We start from the raw sequence: 11,339 nt of genomic DNA on the forward strand, positions 1-11,339 counted from the left end.
GAGACATTACTCGGTAAGAGAGGCTATTAAAGATAAACAACTAGATAGTCAGATCCCACACATACCAAGCATTTCAATCATACACACAATATGCTCGATATGTGCAAATACAACAAGGCATCACAACATGACTCTACGACACAAGTACTTTATTTAAAGGCTCAGAGAGCCATACATAACATACATACAAGTACGGGTCACACGACCCACATTCAAGTCATACAGTCATACAAACTAGCAGCGGAAGTAACTTGTCTGAGTACAGACAACTAGTAAAATAAAAGAGGCTTGGAAAGCCTAGCTATACTACGTGGACCTTCACAAGCTCAGGATTACCACCTGGGCCTTAGTCTACTCGTCGATGTCAACGTCTACGAAGAACCCATCAGAAGGGGTTGCAGCGCCTTCTGTAAAAATGTAAATTATAGCAACATGAGTACAAAGGTACCCAGCAAGACTTACGTCAGATCCTACATACATGCACATTATCAAGAAGGGTTGGTGGAGTTATTGCAGCAAGCCAGCTTTGACTCTTGGCTAAACTATCCTACGAGACTCCAACTTGAAATGGTTTTGCGCACACGAGTCCACTACTCACCACTTCAATACACCACCGAGGATCCACCTCCGTCATCCTACGGAAGAGCCATCCTCGGCACTCACGCTTATCTTGAGATTTTTAGTAGTATCCATTCACTTGTCTATGAACTGTATAAGCAACCAAGTAGTCCTTTACCGCGGACTCGGATATTCGAATAGATCATGTTAACCCTGCAGGGGTGTACTTCTTCATACATGTTTCTACCACTTAGCGTCTGCACACGACATGTGCTCGGCAGACTTCAAGCGAAAGCCGACGTGGGTGTAGACCACGACCTACCTAAACACCTAAGTCTCTAGTCCAGGTTTATCGCCTATCCAGGTTCCATCCGCAGGGAGTCCGGCCGAGGTTTCCCATACGGCCCCGAACGATGTGTACAGGGTTCCCGAGATACCTAACGGGTATTCGGTACACCGTGCCACGTACCTACCGCATCACAGCCCACCCCGCGGGTCAGCGCTGTCCACGGCCTCCAGTAAGCTACAAACACCAGAAACTACTTGCAACTCCTGGACAGAGGACTAGGGTGAATAAGAAGTCGAGCGGGGTCATAGTCAGGGCCCAATGCATGGTAGTAGCTGAATCTTAAATCACGCATACAGATCTCAGTTCTTAAGGTCGGCTTCAATGAAACAACCCACCATGTACTCCTACATGGCCTCTCATCGATACCTTTACCAAATCGTGTTCACCACATCACTCTCATTACCGACATGATCATTTCACTCTAGCCCATCACCCAGATGAACCAGACCTGACACGACCCTAAGCATAGCAGGCATAGCAAGGTAGGAACAACACATACATATGGCTCAATCAATTCCTACACATGCTAGTGGGTTTCATCTAATTACTGTGGCAATGACAGGTCATGCAGAGGAAATGGGTTCAACTACCGTAGCACACAGCAGTTTGAAACGCGTTGTCTTAATGCAGTAAAACAGAGCAAGAGCGAGAACATGGGATTGTATCGATATGATCAAATGGTTGGTTGCTTGCCTGATGGATTGATGTACGGATACGGTTCTTCGCTAGGGTAATCACGGTACTCCTCGGAGGCAGAACCTACCGCAAAGAACACCGATACACAACTATCACCAAACAATGTGCGACAATATGATGCATGCATGAAACATGGCAATATGAGTGTGTTGGGATAATGCAACTAAAACCAGATGGGTTTGAATCAATTTGAACCAAAGATTAAGATTTCAAACTCATAAATGGCCCTTTAAAGTGTTTTATCTTGTTCTGCACTAAACCTCAATTTAGTTTGTTTAAACATGCATGAAACTAGTACAGATGGATAGATTGGATTTTTCTGATCATTTTTCATATATAATTTGTTTGATTTGGAGCTACGGTTGTATTTATATGAATTTTTGAAGTTTGCAACAATTTCTGGAATTTATAAATCATTTTAGATTTATTTTAATTTCAGAAAAGGTTTACTGCGTCAGCATGAGGTCATGCTGACCTCAGCAAGTCAACAGACCCGGTCCAGGTCAAACCTGACGAGTGGGTCCAGGGTGTCAGTGGATGATTAACTAATTTAATTTAGTTTAAACTAATCTGGATAATTAGCAGAAGGGGGCCCCACCTGTCATTGACTCAACAGAGTCAACCAGGGCCCACCCGTGGTCAAAGTCAAAATGGCTGCACCGGCGTTTAGCCGCCGGCGAGCCCGACGCGACGGCGGAAGTGGTTTTGGCCGTTCCGGCCACCAAATGGGTCGCGGAGGGCATCGGGGTGGAGCTGAGGACGAGCCGCGGCTCTTGGTGGAGTCAGTTGGGGTCGGGGTGGCCGGAGTTGGCGCCAGCGACGACCTAGGCGGTCACTGGAGGTCGGGTGAAGGCGAACTCGGGGCTAGGGTGTGCGGTGAGGTGCGGGAAGTGCACGGTTGGACTCAACGCAACGTGGTGAGTGCGTTGGACACCGTGAGTTGGCCGGAGGATGGCCGGGAGCACGTCGGCGACGAGATCCGCGGCGGTGCGTGCGGGTGATCTTCGTGCGGTGGCTACACGACTCGGGGGCGAGAGAGGAAGGGTGGAGGGGTAGGTAGGCTCACAGAGCACCCGTAGAGGCCACCGGCGGGGTCGGGGACGAGCTGATGCGGCGACGGTGTTGAAGGGGATCTTCGGTGACGGTGAACTCGGGCGAGGTCGGTGCGGTGGACTCGGGCCTCACGAGCACGCGGGGCTCGGTTAGCTCGACGAAGTGGACGACGGCGGAGCTCCTGGACACCTCGAGACGGAGCACGGGCGGCGGGGAGCGCGGCTACGATGATGGAGCGGCGACGGTGGCGTCGGCCATAGCTGGGGAGCGCGAGGGGGAGGAGCTGGAGAGGAGAGGGGGCGTCTGGGGGGTTCGGGGGAGAGAGAGGGGTCGATCCACGGCGTTAGCCGGGTGAGTGGAGCGGCGAGGCGGCGAGCAGGTGCGTGGCACCCATGCGGTGCTCGCCGTCGAGCACCTTGCCTGCCTGCCTGGCCGGCACGCATCTCGCTGGCGCGGCGCTGGGCTGGGCCGGCAGGTGGGCCGGGTTGCAGGCGCCAGGTAAGTCCTTCCTTTCTGTTTTTTTTTGTTTTTCTATTTTTCTGCAACTTTGTTGAATTATTTAAAATACTTAGGCAACTCCTAAAATCACCAAACTGCTCCTGGTCCATAGTTGGATTATTTCCAACATGAAACATTTTAGTTTGGAGATATTTGAGCATTTGAAATATCTTATATAATTTTAAGTGCCCAAATTCAAATACTTATCATTTAATTCAAAGATCCTAAGATGACCTAGAAAATTATGCAACACTTTTGGCAGAGGTTCTGAACCAAGACAAAAATGATGGACATTTTAGAAGGGCATTTCAGGTTCATTGAAATTATTTTAGTAAACCCTTGTTGTTTCAGAGGGGGCTGGGGGTTCCGACATCCCCATTTCAAGTTTCTGATGAAAGGGTAGACATGATGCAACACTCTAATGCATGAACTAGCTAGGGTGTGACAACTCACCCCCACTCAAAAGAATCTCGTCCCGAGATTTGGGTTCCTCCGGGAAGAAGGCGGGATACTCGAGTCGAAGACGATCCTCCCTTTCCCAAGTTGCTTCATTCTCAGAATTGTGCGACCATTGAACCTTGAGAAACTTGATGTTATGACGTCGAGTGGTACACTCATCTTGATCGAGGATACGAACGGGGTACTCTCAATATGTGAGATTATCTTGGAGATCAAGCGTTTCGTGGTCTACTCCACGGATAGGATCCGAGAAGCAACGCCTGAGTTGAGAAACGTGGAAGACGTCGTGGACTCTGGAGAGATGCGGAGGTAGTTCCAATTGGTAGGCAACTTCTCCTCGTTTTGCGAGAATGCGAAAGGGTCCAATGTAACGAGGAGCCAATTTGCCCTTGATACCGAAGCGATGGGTTCCCTTCAAAGGAGTAACCCGAAGGTAAGCCTTCTCGTCAACCTCAAAAGTCATAGCCTTATGTTTTCGGTCATATTGACTCTTTTGACGAGATTGGGCTGTTTTCAACTTTTCACGAACGATGCGAACTTGCTCTTCTGCTTCCTGAATCATATCCGGGCCAAAGAATTGTCTTTCCCCGGTTTCTGACCAGTTAAGAGGCGTTCGACACCTTCGTCCATAGAGAACTTCAAAAGGGCTTTGCCCAAGCTGGATTGATAGCTGTTGTTATAAGCAAATTCGGCGAATGGAAGGCATTTCTCCCACTCCATTCCGAATGAGATAACAGAAGCTCGAAGCATGTCTTCTAGAATCTGGTTGACGCGTTCCACTTGACCACTTGATTGAGGGTGGAAAGCGGTACTAAAAGAAAGGCGGGTTCCCATAGCATTTTGGAAACTTTCCCAAAATCGAGAGGTGAAAAGACTTCCTCGATCCGAGTTAATTTCCAAAGGAACACCATGGAGAGACACTATTCAGGAGATGTACAAGTCTGCTAACTGACTAGCAGTTATACTCTCACGAACAGGTAAGAAATGGGCCACTTTGGAAAGACGGTCGATAACGACGAAGATAGCGTTATTCCCTCTCTTGGTCCTGGGAAAACCGGTAATGAAGTCCATACCAATTTTATCCCATTGCTATTCACGAATAGCTAGGGGTTGAAGGGTGCCAGCAGGCCGTTGATGCTCTGCTTTTACATGATGGCAGACGTCGCAATTAGCAATATACTGAGCAATTTCTCTCTTCATCCTAGTCCACCAGAACCTCTGGCGTAGGTCCTGATACATCTTGGTACTACCAGGATGAATGGTGAGAGGAGATTCATGAGCCTCCTTAAGGATCAACTGCCGTAGATGCTGGTTCTTGGGAACCACTAAACGGTTCTCAAAGTACACAACACCATGATCATTTGTGGAGAAACATCTAGCACCTCTGCTAGCAATGTTCTCCTTGATCTTAGATATTCCCTTATCTCGCTTTTGGGCAGCGATGATTTGATCCGTAAGAGTAGGTTTCTCCACCAAGGTGGAAAGAAATCCTTGAGGAGCAATGTGAAGGTTAAGCTTCCGAAATTCCTCATGAAGAAGCGGTTGACTTTGTTGTAACATCAGGTTGTTACAATAAGATTTACGACTTAGCGCATCAGCCATGACATTGGCTTTCCCTGGGGTGTAAGTTATTCCTAAGTCGAAATCTGTGATCAACTCGACCCAACGTCTTTGCCTGAGATTTAAATCCGGTTGGGTGAATATATACTTCAGACTTTGGTGATCAGTGTAGATTTCGCAACGATTACCGAGAAGGTAATGTCGCCATGTTTTGAGTGCATGGACTACAGCTGCAAGCTCTAGATCATGAGTGGGGTAGTTTTCCTCATGTGGGTGTAATTGCCGTGAAGCATAAGCAATTACGTGTCGATCTTGCATGAGAATACAGCCTAGTCCTTGTCGCGAGGCATCGCAGTAGATAACAAAATCCTTGGAAAAATCCGGTGGTACCAGTACGGGAGCAGAGGTTAAATGTCTTTTCAGTTCCTGGAAACTGTGCTCACATTGTGGAGTCCACTCGAACTTTTTATCTTTCTTGAGGAGTTCAGTTAGAGGTTTGGCAACTTTGGAGAAATTCTCGACAAAGCGACGGCAATAGCTCGCTAGGCCAAGGAAACTCCGAACTTGCTTGACTGATTTAGGTGGAGTCCAATTAAGGACGGCTTGAACTCGCTCAGGGTTAACAGCAATGCCTTTACCAGAAATTACATGTCCAAGATAGGTCACTTTTGACAACCAAAATTCACATTTAGAAAATTTGGCATAAAGGCGATGCTCTCGAAGTTTCTTCAACACTAGCCTTAGGTGTTCGGCATGTTCTTCCTCATTCTTGGAGTAGATGAGTATATCATCGAGGTAAACCACGACGAATTTATCCAAATACTCCATGAAGATTGAGTTCATCAACCGAGAGAAGGTGGCTGGAGCGTTGGTTAAACCGAAGGACATGACGGTGTACTCGTATTCGCCATAACGAGTAACAAAGGCCGTTTTCGGAATGTCCCCGTTTCTGATTTTGATGTGATAGTAGCCCAACCTCAAATCCATTTTAGAGAAGACTGAGGATCCAGCGAGCTGATCATACAGGTCGTTGATCCTGGGGAGCGGATACTTGTTCTTAATTGTGACCAAGTTGACAGGTCGATAATCTACAACCATCCGGTCCGTACCATCCTTCTTCTTGACGAAGAGGACGGGGCAAGCCCAAGGAGATGAACTAGGTCGGATGAAACCCTTTTTCAAGGACTCATCGAGTTGTTTCTTAAGCTCGGCTAGTTCAAAAGGTGCCATCTTGTAGGGTCTTCTGGAAATCGGGACAGTTCCTGGAATGAGATCTATCACGAATTCGACATCTCTGTCAGGTGGAACACCTGGCAATTCCTCTGGGAAGACATCCGGAAAGTCACGGACTATCGGAACGTCCTCAAGGTCTGGCAAAGGGCTGGCGTTAAGAGAATATAACCGTCGCTTGGCTATTTGGGTCAAGACATTGACTATCTTCCCCGAAGGATGGGTGAGTTGAACAGTCCTAGAGAAGCAATCAATTTTGGCATGATGGGCTGACATCCAGTCCATACCCAAGATGATATTAATATCCGAAGATTTGAGGGCTATCAAAGATGCGAGAAAAACAAGTTTGTCGACTTGAATTTCATTTCCATGGCTTACTCTAGAAGTTTGCCATTTGGATCCCGGAGTTTGAATTACCATAGAGGTGGGCATCTCACAGAATGTGGTGTTATGCAGACGAGCATAGCTCTCGGATATAAATGAATGAGATGCTCCTGTATCGAAAAGAACAGATGCCGGGTGGCAATTAACAAGGAGCGTACCGAGAACGACATTGGGATCTTCTTGAGCCTCTTCCGCAGAAACACAATTAACATGGCCACGAGCAGTGGTGGCCGGCTTAGCGTAGAACACTTTCCCTGTCGGCTTGCCGCGGCCAGCAGTTTTTGCTGTCTGGTTGGGGTTGGTTTGGGGACACTCGCGCATGTAGTGGCCTGATTCCCCACACTTGAAACAAGTCACGGAACTGGTACGTGGAGGAGCATTGTTGGTTGGACCACCATAGGGCTTGGCTGGTGCATATGGCTGAGCTGGGCGAGGCGCCTGGAAGGATGGCCTTGGTGTGAACCTGGGTGGCAGGGCAGTGTTAGGCACCCACACGCGGCGCTTCTGAGGACCAGCACCGGATGAGGAACCCAAGTCACGGCCATGCTTGCGTGTTGCTTCATAATCGGTCTGACCAGTCTCAGCACTGATGGCCTTGTTAACAAGCTTCTGAAAAGAGGTGCACTCATGCAGACGGAGGTCACGACGAAGCTCAGGACTAAGCCCCTTACGGAACCTTGCCTGCTTCTTGGCATCAGTAGAAACTTCCTCCGTTGCATAACGGGCAAGGTTACCAAACTCCCTGCTATAAGCGTCAACAGAGAGTCGACCTTGAGTGAAACTACAGAACTCCTCACGTTTACGGTCCATGAGACCCTCCGGAATGTGATGTTCACGGAAAGCCTCGCTGAATTCAGCCCAAGTAGTGACATGGTCCGCTGGGCGCATAGCTCCATAATTCTCCCACCATAGACTGGCGGGGCCTTCAAGATGATATGCAGCAAAGGTGACCTTGTCAGCCTCAGCTACTAGCACAGAACGCAGTTTGTGAGAAATACTGCGAAGCCAGTCATCAGCGTCGAGAGGCTCGACGGAGTGGTGGAACGTGGGTGGATGTAACTTGATGAAATCACTGAGTGACACCAAGTTAGTCCTCTGATGGTGTGCTGTGTTCTGTTCAATACGCTCCAACAAACGGTTGGTCTCCCGCTTGTTTCTCTCAGCCTCTAGCATAACTTCCGCCAGAGAGGGAGAGTGAGGCAGATTTGTATCCCCAACTCTGCTGCCTTCGGCCTGCTCTGGGGGAGCAGGGTTGTTGTGGGTGTTGACCATCCTAGGAAAAACAAGACAATGGTTTAGTCCAACATGACAAGATTCCGACATAGAATGTAGAATGTAATGGACAACTCAGAATGCAAGATGATCATCCGTATGACATGGTAGATACAGAAACTACTTCTTTTATTCCATCGTCATACACACCATACGAGGTTTAGTACAAGACCAACAAGTACTACTACGGTGAGAGGAGGATTACATATCATCGGAGGCATCCCAAGCTCCTATACATTATTTTTCCTACACCCCCGGAATTACTACACGCTAAGTCATATTCCACAAGTCACGCAGGATGGTGGGAATACAACTATTACAATACCTAGTGGATCTACTACTATCTCAGTCATCTCCGTAGTAGTTCTCATAGAAGTCTCCTCCATAGCCTGTAAGTTCAACGCGAGCATCCAGAAACAAACGGTCCTGAGGAGCCTGTGGACCAAAAGGGCTAGGGTGAGGTCTTGGACCAACAAACGGTGGCCTGCGAGGACCACGAGGTGGGGTGATGCCTCCCACATCACGCCAATCCATCATGTCCGGCAGAGCAGACCTAACAGGATACAGATCTCTCATATCCATGCATCCAGCTTGCACAGCCGGTGCAAACCGAGTCAAGGTGGCCCAATGATCAGCGCGGGTGTTGAAAAGCTCCATTCTCAAGGCCCGATTCTCTCGGTCCTTATCCTCGAGCAACTCAGCAGTGGTGCGAGTTAGTGAGTCCTCCTGACTGGGGTCAGCATACATAGCCCGGAGATAACCGTGCGCTCCAGGAAGTGAAGCCGGCATATACCGAAAGTCGGTGTTGCGAAGCAGGCCAGTCCTGACTCGCATGATGGTCATCATAGAATAAGCCGCATCTTGCACAGCCATCTCAATAGTAACACCGAGCCCATAGGAACAGTGAAGAGCCTCGGTAGAACCAGGATAAGAGGGAAATATCCGGACGGTGCAAAGATACTGGCTTTGGTTAAAATCTCGAAACTGCTCTTCGACCGTGTATTCGGGATACCAACGGTAACCCGTCTCGATCATCACTCGGACTAACATGGCCGTATGACCGGTCACACCAATGCATCGGGTCAGGCGAACCACTTGATTTTGGTCGCGAGTGGCCATCTGAAAGCACAACCATAATGCAAAGGCATTAGAATTTCTAGCAAAATTTCGACAGCATAACGGCTGTAAATGCTCAAGAAGGGTTTGAGACATTTATCAAAAAAATTGCATAGACACTCAACAATATCATATCAAGGTTCTAGGTCCAACTTATCAGCATAACAAGGTAGTAGAACTGAACTAGGCTTGTAGTCATCAAACCTATAAGGTACTACTGATTCGTAACACGTGAACCTGATAGAGAGAGAAGATCCTAATCCTTAATCCCCGGTAGAAGAATGGACTGACTCAGATCAGAATGCCATGAGGTAAAGAAGTAAAAAGAGCCTTACGTACCATCCCACAATCAATTCCCCTACATATAACTAAAGCATTTCTAGACTCAACATCGACCAGTTTGGCTTGGAGAACCAATAGGCAGTCCGGCTCTGATGCCAACACTGTCAGGACCCCGACTCAATGTCACATCGATCTAGCCTGTAACACCTCATATCACTTTGCGGCCTCACGCACGGTATTCCCACGGGTGTCGCCTTACCTTTGCCCGGGACCGTTTGCGCCTTTTGGCTCACGTATATGATGATGTCGCTAGCATCCATATGATAAGGAGCCCGGGCTGACATGACTAGTCGTAAACCCAAAGTGGCACAGACTTACAGGAACAGGCATCCATGACCCAGCATCGAACGTGTCGGTCATCAGCAAGTGGGTCCGGGCTGTAGCACTGGGCTAGTAGGACTCCGGTAAACCGGGCTGTAGCGGGCTAACAGGGCTCCGATACTCAATGCGTGACATTTCCCCGAAGGGACAGACACAGGAACGAAGAAGGACACATGCCGGCCAGCCTAAGTGTTCCGGAGCAGTAGCAAGCTACCATGGCTCAATGGAAACACTAGGAGACATTTCCCAGTAAGAGAGGCTACTAAAGATAAACAACTAGATAGTCAGATCCCACACATACCAAGCATTTCAATCATACACACAATATGCTCGATATGTGCAAATACAACAAGGCATCACAACATGACTCTACGACACAAGTACTTTATTTAAAGGCTCAGAGAGCCATACATAACATACATACAAGTACGGGTCACACGACCCACATTCAAGTCATACAGTCATACAAACCAGCAGCGGAAGTAACTTGTCTGAGTACAGACAACTAGTAAAATAAAAGAGGCTTGGAAAGCCTAGCTATACTATGTGGACCTTCACAAGCTCAGGATTACCACCTGGGCCTTAGTCTACTCGTCGATGTCAACGTCTACGAAGAACCCATCAGAAGGGGTTGTAGCGCCTTCTGTAAAAATGTAAATTATAGCAACATGAGTACAAAGGTACCCAGCAAGACTTACGTCAGATCCTACATACATGCACATTATCAAGAAGGGTTGGTGGAGTTATTGCAGCAAGCCAGCTTTGACTCTTGGCTAAACTATCCTATGAGACTCCAACTTGAAATGGTTTTGCGCACACGAGTCCACTACTCACCACTTCAATACACCACCGAGGATCCACCTCCGTCATCCTACGGAAGAGCCATCCTCGGCACTCACGCTTATCTTGAGATTTTTAGTAGTATCCATTCACTTGTCTATGAACTGTATAAGCAACCAAGTAGTCCTTTACCGTGGACGCGGCTATTCGAATAGATCATGTTAACCCTGCAGGGGTGTACTTCTTCATACATGTTTCCACCACTTAGCGTCTGCACACGACATGTGCTCGGTAGACTTCAAGTGAAAGCCGACGTGGGTGTAGACCACGACCTACCTAAACACCTAAGTCTCTAGTCCAGGTTTATCGCCTATCCAGGTTCCATCCGCAGGGAGTCCGGCCGAGGTTTCCCATACGGCCCCGAACGATGTGTACAGGGTTCCCGAGATACCTAACGGGTATTCGGTACACCGTGCCACGTACCTACCACATCACAGCCCACCCCGCGGGTCAGCGCTGTCCACGGCCTCCAGTAAGCTACAAACACCAGAAACTACTTGCAACTCCTGGACAGAGGACTAGGGTGAATAAGAAGTCGAGCGGGGTCATATTTCAGGGCCCAATGCATGGTAGTAGCTGAATCTTAAATCACGCATACATATCTCAGTTCTTAAGGTCGGCTTCAATGAAACAACCCACCATGTACTCCTACATGGCCTCT

The sequence above is a fragment of the Triticum dicoccoides genome, chromosome 7B, assembly GCF_002162155.2.
Source record: "Triticum dicoccoides isolate Atlit2015 ecotype Zavitan chromosome 7B, WEW_v2.0, whole genome shotgun sequence".
Lineage (NCBI taxonomy): Eukaryota > Viridiplantae > Streptophyta > Magnoliopsida > Poales > Poaceae > Triticum > Triticum dicoccoides.